Here is a 12,552-nt window from a genome sequence, read left to right on the forward strand (position 1 = left end):
CCTATCCCCATATCCCTTGGTTCCCTTAGTATCCAAAATCTATCGATCTCTGTCTTGAATATACTCAAAGACTGAGCATCCTCAGCCCGCTGGGGTAGAGAATTCTAAAGATTCACCACACTTTCACAATTCTTCACGGGGAGCTCTAGTTTAGAAGGTTGTTCATCTTTGGAAGGCCTCACTGTCAATTTCAGTTCGGCTGTCACTTGATGCCCACAGGAATCACTGGACAGTGATCAGGAACAGGAATGTAGGCGATTTGCCCCCTCGCTAACCCAGGGGCACCCAGAGATCAATTCCAGCACCCCACCCACCGTCTGGCCGATACCAGTTAACTGGGCACAGATCCGGACAGGAACTTGGAGCCGTCCTGGTCATTTGCCTCAGAACCATTGACCAATTGAGCTGGAGAGGCAACTTCCTTCGGAAAAATTAAGATCAAATTGGATCGGAGCAAGAATTGGCACTGATTCTCGCTGAAGATTTATTGGATTTTTCTAATTACTCAGGAAACGTTTCAGTTTAACAAAAGTCTCAGTCAGCGGGGACTGGCAGGAAATGAGAAATGCTGTCCTATTTGCAACCATTCCGGGAATGCAATTAAATCAAAGCAGCAAAAGCCCAGCAATGGGACCCCGTCGGGTCAGCGGACACATTGGCAACTAATCATTTATAACAAGCATATCCCGGGTTTAGTTTAACTAGCATTGTTAGAAATTTGCAAATCGGCAACGAGAAGGTTGGGTGTAAACGTGTCGCAAGGTACCGCTTCCTACCTGGCTGGCGGGTTCGGTGAACACTGGAACCAACTCCCACCTACGGGACCAGCTGGGAATGTTGTTAGCAACAGTCAGTCTCCAGGGCCCGGCCAATCCGCAGCGGCCCCACTGGCCGGCTGGAATGGGATACAAGTTGTTGCGATGGGAATGAGGCTTAGGTGCGTCAATTCTGACCCGTGCGGGGGGAGCTGAGCTCCGCTCCACTCTGTGCTGCAAAAAACGGGGCTCCGGCTGCTGGCAGCGGCTGCAAGGGCCACTGTAGTTGTCGCCACCGGATTGGTTTCAGTCTACACCGTTTGATGTTTGAGTAAAACTTCTAAATTGGGAACTAGACTCCCAGAAGTTTAAAAAAAAGAGATGCCTTTCCCCCTCCCCACTTGTGCTGGTGTCTCATGATGTAGGGACAGTCATTAATTATGAATATTTCCTATTAATTTTCATCAAAAGAAAAGCAATCTCAGAGCTCCTGCCCCGATTCCTGTCCTGCTCACTCCGCTCTCCCATTATGGATTGGATTTTGTTATGTCTTTACATACTCTGATAATGATGCCACAGGCAATGTGTTGTACTTGAACGTAGTGACCTTAGTCCTTTATTGATAACTCCAGAGTGAGGATCACACCTGGTAGCCTGCCTTTTATACTAGGCCAGGCACACCTGTACAGGTAACCTACAAGTCTCCCACTGAAGTGCCCCCTGGTGGCACACCTTGTAATAGTCCAAGCAGTAACCATGTAGAATACATGACAGATTTGGCCATCACGATCAGTGCCTGCTGCTATCTTTTTGAGAATAGGATTATCCTGGGGTCATAGATTCGAAGCCCCACTCCGGAGACTTGAGCACAGAATCTCAGCAGGCATTCCAGTGCAGTGCTGAGGGAGTGCTGCACTGTTGGTGGTGCCGTCTTTTGGATGACACGTTAAACCGAGGCCCTGTTAAAGATCCCATGATACATTTGCAGTTTTCCAATCTGCTGGGACCTCCCCAGAATCCAGGAAATGTTAGTAAATTACAACCAATGCATCCACTATCCCTGGCGCTACTTCTCTTAAGACCCTAGGATGCAAGCCATCAGGTCCAGGGGATTTATCTGCCTTTAGTCCCATTATCTTACTGAGTACCACCTCCTTAGTAATTGTGATTGTGTTAAGTTCCTCCCCTCCCTTGACTATCCATTGTTGGGATATTGTTAGAGTCCTCTACCGTAAAGACTGATACAAAATATTTGTTCAGAGTTTCTGCCATCTCCATGTTTCCCATTACTAATTCCCCAGTCTCGTCCTCTAAGGGACCAACATTTACTTTAGCCACTCTTTTTCTTTTTATGTACCTGTAGAAACTCTTGCTATCTGTTTTTATATTCTATCTTCCCTTTCTTAATCATTTTTTTAAGTCATTCTTTGCTGGCTTTTAAAAGCTTCCCAATCTTCTGTCCTCCCACTAGTTTTGGCCACTTTGTATGCCTTGTTTTTAATTGGATACCATCCTTTATTTCTTTATTTAGCCACAGAAGGCTATCTTTTCTCTTACACCCTTTTCTCCTCACTGGAATATATTTTTCTTGAGAGTTGTGAAATATCTCCGTAAATGTACGCCACTGTTCATCTAGTGTCCTGCACTTTAATCTATTTTCCCAGTCCTCTTTAGTCAACTCTGCCCTCATACTTTTGTAGTCTCTTTTATTTAAGCTTAGTACGCTGGTTTGAGATCCAACTTTCTTGCCCTCCATCTGAATTTGAAATTCAACCATGCTATGATCACTCACTCCAAGGGGAACCTTTACCAGGAGCCACCATGTGGTTTGTCATGGCAGCCAGGTAAGCATCTCTCTCCCAATATCTCAATGATTTAACTTTGGTAGCCTTCTAGGCATATTCTTGCAACCCTTTCCTGGATAGTGAGGAGGAGTGGGATTCCTGGCTAATTCTTAGCTCCCCTTGATCCAAGACTGAGACCACATTGTTATCCTTCCTCATTCAACCCTTACATTCCTAAATCCAGGAGTACCAGGACAATGTATTCTCACTTTATGGATCCACCCTCTGCATTCCTTATTACCAAAAGTGAGTCAAAATGTGCTTATGGAAGAAGAAGCAAATACAATTATATATGACAAATATTTTATTTATCTGTGAACAGTACAGATGAGTACTTAATAATATTTCATTCATATCAAATATAAGGTAATTGAGATAGCAAAAAGGTTCAATATACCCTACTGCACCTAAATACATATAATTTGAACATGCGTATTCTGCTCTAACACTTAAATCATAAAGCTAAAAAGTATCTCTGCCTACAATAGACAATTCATGTACTTTCCCTCAAACATTCTAGAAAAACTTAATTTAACATTTATTGTGAAAATTGAATAGACTTTAAAGATATTACTGTAAATTCAAGGGTTCAAATCACACCCGGTATTTACGCAGTCAGTTTTCTGCCCTTCTCTCCTGAAGGCGCTGCCTGTTATTAGTGTTCAGTTCTACATGTACGTTCTGGGACCTCACCGATGGGACCAATCTCCTTGTATGAGCATTGAGGCCAAATTGTTTCCTTTTCTCTTTCAGTTTTATATTTCCAAAACAAACTGGACGAGGGCATCGAATTCCTACATTATCGATGCCAGTGTCCACAGGCTATTTGACTGATGGGTGCATCGCAGCGGAACCCGATTCTGTCCTTGTCCACACCTTCAGTCAGGTCGGATTCTAGAGTGAAAAGCCTGGCTGGTTGTTGCCTTGCCAAGGTCAGGGAAGCTGACTATCGTGTGGAAACTGCTGCCCAGCTGAAATCAGGTAAGCAAGCACAGACCGTGGGTGGAATTCAGGGCCTCCTGATACCACTCAGCACCGTGCTGAGTGACGCTCTTACCCACTGAGCCATCAGCGAGCTACATTCTTGTTTTCTGATATTTATGAATGAATGCTTTTGCATTATGTGGGACTCCAAAATATCTACAAATCCTGCAATATTCTCTTGCAGTTTGTTTGAAAGTTGTTGCACTGGCCCTGATCACATCTCTGAAGGTTCAGCGTACACTAGAATTTACAGTAACTAAGTAGAATGGTGCAGTTGTTCTTAAGAGTGGTTTATCATTATTATCACTCTTATCCTTACTGTGTACAGGGATTTCAACTAGTCCTATTTGCTTCCAAAGGTTGTGCATGCACTGAACATGTGTTCACACACCCCCGTCTGACTAAATATATACCTGCTTTATGTAAGCTAGTAGGCTCTTTTGTGCTATTCGGAACTGAGACCCTTGTAACTTTCAAAAACAGAAGCCTTGTATTAATCACATCAAATAATCACTGAGCTTTCTGTAGCTACAGAACCCTGAAATATATTAAAAATAACTAAAGTATAGAAAGTTGCTGAGCAGTCAAAACCTCCTGATTTCATCCGCAACATTCTTGGAACAAACAGAAGCATTTCTGAACAATTAGATTTGTACCTGTGTTTTATAGATGTTTAAATGCTCTGTAACTAAAACATTTTGAACAAAATGATGGAGTAGAAGATGCCTGTGCGTGAGTTCTTTTAACAAGGGGTGGCCATTGCACACTGGCTACCACATGGGTTTAGCTGAGCAAAGTCTTGGTCCAGTGGCAAGGGGGTCTAAGATGACTGGAGACCAGGCACTGCTGTATGGGCCTAGCTGTCTACGGCGAGATGTTGGCCGCAGGCTCGGTGCTGAGTAACGCCATTGATGGTAGGTGGTCCGAGGCTTGGTTGGGGGCAGGCATTGGGAGAGTCAGTGGTCCACTGGAGTTCAGAGTGGAAGGTCAGGGTGGTCACAGCCATTGTGCTCACTACGTACTGGAGGAGCAGAGGCCAGGTCATCAGTAGGGAAGGAGAGGCCCAGTCGTCGCTGAAGGGGAGGAGGCCCAATCACCTGGTTGGAGGCTATTAAGGCTAGGGGAAGTTTGGACAGTGGGAGGGGGGAGGTTGGAGGTGAAAGGTTGTCGGATGGCGGAGGATGACAAGGCTAAAGTTGTTTTGGAAGGGGAACTCCCTAGGGAACTGCCATCCCGATGGCCATCTTGTTGTGCCGATTGTCATTGTTCATCTGGTAGCGGCTTAATATTTCCGGGCGCTTGGCTCGTATCTGGCAGGGAGGAAACACATTATCAAATGATTAATATCAATAACAATTCAATCCTACCCCCTCCCCCTCTCCCTCCACCCCCCCCCCCACTCTTCTAGGGGAGTTCTCCCCAGTGTCCTGGCCAATATTTATCCCTCAACCCACATCACAACATCACTAAAACAGATTGTCTGGTCATTATCGCATTGCGTACTTCCTTCAATTTACCTCCGACTCTGTGTCCACTTTGTCTAAGTTTGGTCTCCAGACACCAGGCCCCAAATTATCTTCGACTGGCGGATGCTCGTTCAGGTTGTATTTTCCTCTCTTTCCCAGAGGATTCCCAATGTTTGGTGCCGGGATCACAGTAGTCATATCTGGAGGTGGAGGCGGGGTCAGAAAACAATAGATATGACAATGGCTTTAACATAACATACATAAATGACAAGGCGAATCCAGTGAGGGTGCGTTTTGCTTCCAAAAAATGCCGTGTACTGATAAAAATAATCAGTGGGTGAAATTTGCATTGACTTGTGCTACAATTGGCTAAGATTGGAAGCCCCCTGCAAAACTCCATGCTTGCAGGCAGCACTGGTGACATAAAGGACTGAGCAGGACCTCCATATGCCCCACTGAGGCTCCATCATCCTGCATCACCCACTGAGTGTTCAACCATAAAGAACTCAAAGGTCCCAGGCTCAGTCCCTACTTTGTACTGATTTGACCAATCACAATTGGGCCGGCAGTAGGGAGCCTCTACATCCCATGTGAGCGATATCTCTCACAGTCGAATAGCCTTCTTACACTCGCTGTCCAGGCACACACAGGAAGAATAGTCACTTGGGTAAAGTCGCAGAGGGAAAACGGTAATTACAAAACCGCAGATTCCAACAAGAGTCAGAGCATTTGGGAGAAGGATAAGAAATTGGCAGATAATAAAACACATACATATAAATTCGCACGGCATCAAAGGATGAAAGGAAAAGCATGAAATCATTGTCTACATGAGAAATTCAAGTAGACATATACCTGTTTGTCGAAAGTGGAAATTTTCTTCAGTTATCGAGTGCCACCTGTGTGACTGGCGGCGGTCTGTGTGCCTGAGGAAAAGGAGAACAGCTTTTTAAATTCATTTCTTTTATTCTTTCTCGGGAGGTGGGTGTCGCTGGCAAGGCCAGCATTTATTGACCATCCCGAGTTGCCCTTGAGAAGGTGATGGTGGGCCAGCTCAGCTTCCGGTCACTAGTGACTCCCAGGATGTTGATGGTGGGGGATTCAACAATGAGAAGTCAAGGGAAGTAGTTAGACTCTTCTTTGTTGGAGGTGATCACTGCCTGGCACTTGAGAATGTTACTTGCCACTTATTAGCCCAAGCCTGGATGTTCTCCAGGTCTTGCTGCATGCAGGCATGGACTTCTGCATTATCTACAAAATTGCAAATGGAGCTGAACACTGCAATCATCAGCGAACAGCACCACTTCTCACCCTATGAGGGAAGATCATTGATGAAGCAGCTGAAGATGGTTGGGCCTAGGTCACTGCCCTGAGGAACTCCTGCAGTGATGTCCCGGGGCTGAGAATGATTGGTCACCAACAATCACAACCACCTTTCTTTGTGCCAGGTATTACTCTCGCCACTGGAGCGTTTCCCCCTGATCCCCCATTGACTTCAGTTTTACTAGGGCTCCTTGATGCCACACTTGATGTCAAGGGCAGTCACTCTCACTTCACCTATGGAATTCGGCTCTTTTGTCTATGTTTGGACCAAGGCTGTAATGAGGTCTGGAGCCGAGTGGCCCTGGCGGAACCCAAACTGTGGATTGGTGAGCAGGTTATTGGTGAGTAAATGTCGCTTGATAGCACTCTCGATGACTCCTTCCATCACTTTGCTGATGATTGAGAGTAGGTTGATGGGTGGTAATTGGCCAGGTTGGATTTGCCCTGCTTTTTGTGTCATCTCACTTGCAACAAATCTATGGGAAAGGTTAGTTTGGCTAGAAGCTCAGATGTTTCCCAGGTTGTGAATGTTAAGATATATGAGGGTGCACCAGCTTGGGGGGATTGGGCAGTACCATTTGGTTAACCAAGACTATTAGACCTGGCTGCAAATCTAGCTTAGATTGATGGGATAAATGTCTTGTGATGGCTGGTTGTAAGGGTCCCAAGTGAAATGAGTTGGGTGGTCTCTGGAAGTATTTGATGGCAGTGTAGAGGGAGCTTTACTGCTCCCTCTACACTTTTGCAACTGGAAGGAAAGTTCCAGTGGGGTTCCGCAGGGCTCAGTACTAGGTCCCTTGCTTTTTGTGGTATACATCAATGATCTAGACTTGAATATAGGGGGTATGATTAAGAAGTTTGCAGATTATACTAAAATCGGCTGTGTGGTTTATAATGAAGAAGAAAGCTGCAGACTGCAGGACGATATCAATCAACTGGTCAGAACAGTGGCAAATGGAATTTAATCCAGAGAAGTGTGAGGTAATGCATTTGGGGAGGGCTAACAAGGAAAGGGAATACACATTAAATGGTAGGACACTGAGAAGTGTAGAGGAACAAAGGGACCTTGGAGTGCATGTCCACAGATCCTTGAAAGTAGCAGGCCACGTAGATAAGGTGTTTAAGAAAGCATATGGAATGCTTGTCTTTATTGCTGAGGCTTAGAATACAAGAGCAGAGGGGTTATGCTTGAACATATAAAATACTGGTTAGGTCACAGCTGGAGTACTGTTTGCAGTTCTGGTCACCGCATTACAGGAAGGATGTGATTGAACTGGAGACGGTACAGAAAAGATTTACGAGGGTGTTGCCGGCAGTGGAGAATCTAAGCTATGAGGACAGATTGGATAGGCTGGGTTTGTTTTCCTTGGAACAGAGGTGGCTGAGGGGAGACCTCATTCAGGTGTATAAAATTATGTGGGGCCTTGATATAGTGGCTAGAAAGGGCCTATTTCCCTTAGCAGAGGGGTCAACCAGGGGGCATAAATTTAAAGTAATTGGTCAAAGGTTTAGAGGGGATTTGAGGGGAAATGTCTTCACCCAGAGGGTTGTGGAGGTCTGAAACTCACTGCCTGAAAGGGTGGTAGAGGCAGAAAGCGGTGCCCCCCACCCCACAACCTGCGAGAGAACAGCATCGGCAGGCGGGGGTACAAGTAAGAGAGCAAGCCACTGCAGGGAGCGGCGTGAGCTGATCCAGGAGTGCGACCATTTCTAGAGGGGCAATTGGATTGACATCACTGGAGTTCAAGCAGCCCATTGGAGCGGCGTCCGAGCCCAGCGAGGGGGAGGACTGAGAGTCGGGCCCTACGGGGAGGATAGGGGGGCTGAGAGTCGGGCCCAGTGAGGGACGGCGTCCGAGCCCAGCGGGGGTGGGATGTTGGGGGAGCCTGAGAGTCTGAGCCCAGCGGGGGGCTGAAAGTCGGGCCCAGCGGAGGGCTCATAGTTGGGCTTATTGGAGTGGTTTCCAAGCCCAGCGAGGGGCAGCACAGCATAAAACAGCAGCGAGGTCGGGGCCCAGGGGAGGCACAACAAAGCTTGGACTCCAGTCGTCTTGGTCAATCCTTGCACTAGACCAACACCTAGTTCTGTCAAACCTGTATGGTGGCTGATGTGCAACGGTCACCACACGTAAAAAAAAATCCACGCACAGGCATCTTCCACCCTTTAAGATGTAACTCAGTGTAACACCTGTGAGCCCATCTTTTTTTTGGTGTGAAGAGTGTTGTCCTCGTTACGAGGGACTGCCTAGTAATAGTGAGGCAGAAACCTTCGCCACATTTAAAAAGTACTTGGATGTGCACCTGAAGTGCAGCAACCTGCACGGTTACGGACCTAGAGCTGGAAAGTGGCATTAGGCTGGATAGCCTCTTGTTGGCCGGCATGGACACGATGGACCGAAATGGCCTCCTTCCGTGCTGTAAACTTGTATGATTCTATGATTTTACTCTATCTAACCCGTGCTGTAACTGCCCTGGGAGTTTTTGATGGATGCCTGAAATGAAACCTTTTACATTCCCCAAGACTGATATCTCTCATCTCGATGAGCATAAAATTCAACACAAAAGAACACAAGGTTGATACATACCTGGATCTCTTTCTCCGATGGCAGTATATAATGGCAATGATGATGACAATTAAGAAGAGCAGAGCAGCTGCCAATACCCCAAACAGCACACCATAGAATGCCGAAGACATTGTGGTTGTTACACAGTGTTTCCCTGTATATTTGTAAAAAGTGTGCTCATAACACCTGCCAGAAGAAATCAGAATGGAAATTGATAAGATGAGTAATAGATGTGGATGTCCAACAGAGAGAAGATCATCCCAGTCACCAGCCTGTGACATCCTTGACCAACGATTGAGTAAAGTAACAAACAGTAGTCAGAGGTTGAACTCCACCAAGCATTCAGTGGATAAGGGCCTCACCAAGAAGATCTCCACTTCGATTTTTTATTCTGTGCTTAATTAGCTAAAGCCAGGCAGTGTGGTGGTTAAGGTGTCACAGTTAGCATCACTGGCCAAGCTAGACATCGGAGAATATGGTAGCATTCTTATCTCTGAGTCTGAAGGGCATTGTTTCAAACCCTACTCCTGAGACTTAAACGCATAATTCAGGCTGACACTTCAGTGCTGTACTGAGGGAGTGCTGCACTGTCGGAGGGTTAGTACTGACGGAGCGTTACACTGTTGGAGGGTCAGTATTGAGGGAGTGCTGCACTGCCAGAGGGTTAGTACTGATGGAACGTTGCAGTCGGAGGGTCAGTATTGAGGGAGTGCTGCACTGCTGGAGGGTTAATACTGACGGAGCGTTGCACTGTCGCAGGGGCAGTATTGAGGGAGTGCTGCACTGTCGGAGGGGCAGTATTGAGGGAGTGCCACACTGTCAGAGGGGCAGTATTGAGGGAGTGCCGCACTGTCAGAAGAGCAGTATTGAGGGAGTGCCGCACTGTCGGAGGGTCAGTACTGAGGGAGTGCTGCACTGTCAGAGGGGCAGTATTGAGGGAGTGCCGCACTGTCGGAGGGTCAGTACTGACGGAGTGCTGCACTATCGGAGGGGCAGCACTGATAGTGTTGTGCTGTTCGAGGTGTCATCTACTTAATCTGACCTTTCGGGTCGATGTAAAACGTTCCATGGCACTAATTGTAGAAGAGAAGGGAAATTCTTCCAGTAGCCTGGCCATCATTTATCCCTCAACCAGCATCACTAAAATAGATTAATTGGTTATTTATCTAATTTGCTGTTTGTGGGACCATGGTGTGCAGGAGTTGCTTGCCAATGCTTCCCTACGTTACAACAGGGACTACAGTTCATATATACTCCATTGGCTGTGAAGCACTTTGGGCTGTCCTGAGGATGTGAAAGATGCTATATGAATGCACGCACTTTCTTATCAGCCAGAATTTCCAATTCTGGTCACTCTCTAATGTCTCCTTCTCGGGAGAAGCACCTATGATCTCCTGATATGCCCAGCCCAGGGTTGAGGCCACCGTTAGCTGCATAGAATCATAAAATTACATCTTCACTGTCCAGGTTCATACATGAAGCATAGGCACTTGCACCAGGTAGTGGGGAGCAGTTTATGCCCGTGGAGCTGTACCCCAGCAAGAGACAGCACCCTGAGAGAGCAGGAGTGCTCATTACAAAACGAAGTACAATGTTTACTTACTCGCAGACAGCCCCGTCATTTTGATTGAAGCATTGTCCATTCTTGTGACAGAATGCGGACATTCTTTTGCAGGGTCCTTCACAAATACAATGATTCCCATTGTTGCAGTTTATTGTGTAATTATCAAAGCTGATCTCACATGTAATATTCAAATCTTTGATATCTAAAAGAGTTAATAGATATAAAAATAAAAGTGTCAGGAATTTGGACATTTCACTGAGATTATTTGGCACATCGACAGCATGCAGTTTTCTGTTTAGGAGCAAAGTGTCATGTCCTAACTCTTTACTGAGAGAACTAGCGAGAGCAGAGACCCATGGAGCAGGGCACCGCTTAGGTTGGAAAGAGTAGGAAGAAAGACAAGGTGGATCAAGGGGCAATGGTTAGCTGAAGCCAAGACAGTTGTCTTCCTTCCTCCTTCTCCTGAAGGTATTGTCACCTTGCTAAGGGGATTCCAGGGGCAATTCCTTGCCCAAGTGGCCATTCTCCACACGCAAGTCTAGGCAGTGACCATCAGCAGGCCACCCAAGTGGGGAGGGCCGCGGTAACCTGTGGAGCTGTACTGTGGAGCATAGCTCAGCATCTTCAGGAGAGAAACGTGGAAGATTAGGGTAAAATAAATTCAGCAGGTGAGTTACTGCATGGCCCAAACCTGTCAGTGTAATACTTACTGTTGATTGGTGGAACTGGAGCATAAACACGAGTGAGAGTCACCATGTCACCACCCACAGACTCTGTGAGGTTATTTAATGTATCTGTGGTGTTAATAATTCCAAGCAGTGTTGTTGGCAGGTCTTTGTTTAAATAGTTGATTTCTGCCTGACTGTTGCTGTAATTATAGACTCCACTGGTGTTTGCTACAATGCTTCCTTTTCTATGGAGGAAAACAATCCAGGTTTAGATTACAAGATCTCCACACCTTCATGATATGTACAAGACACAGGCAAACTGCATCAGAGAACATCCTAACATCCTAACATCCTAAGACAGTAATGAAAGGAGACCTTAGAGACGTATATAAGATACGAAGTGGAATCGGAAAGATTAATCCTGAGTCGGTATTTCAAGTTAAAACAGAAGTGTAGGACAAGGGGACATAGAAGCCAACTGGTAAAAGGTCAGGTCAGGATAGGTTTCAGGAAGCAGGTCTCTACACAAAGTGATCAATATCTGGAATGGTCTCCCAGAAGGGCAGAGGAGGAAAAAGTTGGAGGTGCTATCTTTCAGATGAGACATTCAACTGAGACCCCCATCTGCCCTCTTAGGTGGATGTAAAAGATCCCATGCTACTATTTTGAAGACGAGCAGGGGAGTTCTCCATGGTATCCTGTCCAATGTTTATCCCTCAACCAACAACACTAAAACAGATTATCTGGTCATTATCACGTTGCTGTTTGTGGGAGCTTGCTGTGCATAAATTGGTTGCTGTATTTCTTACATTACAACAATGACTATACTTCAAAAGTACTTCATTGGCTGCAAAGAGCTTTGGGACGTCCTGAGGTCGTAAAAGGCACTTTTAATTTTATTTTTGATATAAATGCAAATCATTCTTTCCTTCTTACATCTCTTCCTCCGATCTCTTTATTGTCTTATTTCTACCGCCTCAAGAATCTTTGTATATTGACTTGTGCTATTTATGTGGAAGACTTCACTGGGAGTACTGTTGACTCTAAGCCCTATCCGGCCTTCTTAGGCGGTCCCTCATATCGAGGATGACTTGCTTCCACACCAAAAAGGGATGAGTTCACAGGTGTTTCAATGAAGGAGCTGATATTCCAAGTCCCGAACTACATCGTGGTGGAAGATGCCTTGCATGGATCTTTTTAATGTGTGGTGGCCATTGCACACTAGCCACCACACGGGCTTGGCAGAGCTAGGTCATGTTCCAGTGGCAGCTACAAGGTTGCAGCAGGGGTCACCAGGTACTGATTTCCTCCCTACACAAAGCACTGAGGCCAATTGTCTCACATTACTGCAGCAAGGCCGAGATCAACAAGTTTAGCACGTATGTGAT

At 46.1% G+C, this 12,552-nt stretch overlaps 1 protein-coding gene and 1 long non-coding RNA gene across 2 annotated transcripts in view; both read right to left on the reverse strand.

The window, feature by feature from the left end:
- odad1 (outer dynein arm docking complex subunit 1) overlaps positions 1 to 802 on the reverse strand; it is a 28,955-nt gene extending 28,153 nt beyond the window's left edge. Inside the window, exon 1 of the mRNA XM_070860396.1 lies at positions 777 to 802. The gene's annotated coding sequence lies outside the window, so the exon portion shown is untranslated. The remainder of the gene's footprint in view (positions 1 to 776) is intronic.
- Positions 803 to 5,235: 4,433 nt separating this feature from the next.
- On the reverse strand, positions 5,236 to 9,037 carry LOC139229300 (uncharacterized). Its single transcript, XR_011587701.1, has 3 exons — positions 8,954 to 9,037; positions 5,902 to 5,972; positions 5,236 to 5,249 (listed from the first exon to the last, which is right to left on the reverse strand). It is a non-coding gene; the product is annotated as an uncharacterized lncRNA (long non-coding RNA).
- Between the last annotated feature and the right edge of the window lie 3,515 nt (positions 9,038 to 12,552).

This window comes from Pristiophorus japonicus, chromosome 18 (genome assembly GCF_044704955.1).
Source record: "Pristiophorus japonicus isolate sPriJap1 chromosome 18, sPriJap1.hap1, whole genome shotgun sequence".
Lineage (NCBI taxonomy): Eukaryota > Metazoa > Chordata > Chondrichthyes > Pristiophoridae > Pristiophorus > Pristiophorus japonicus.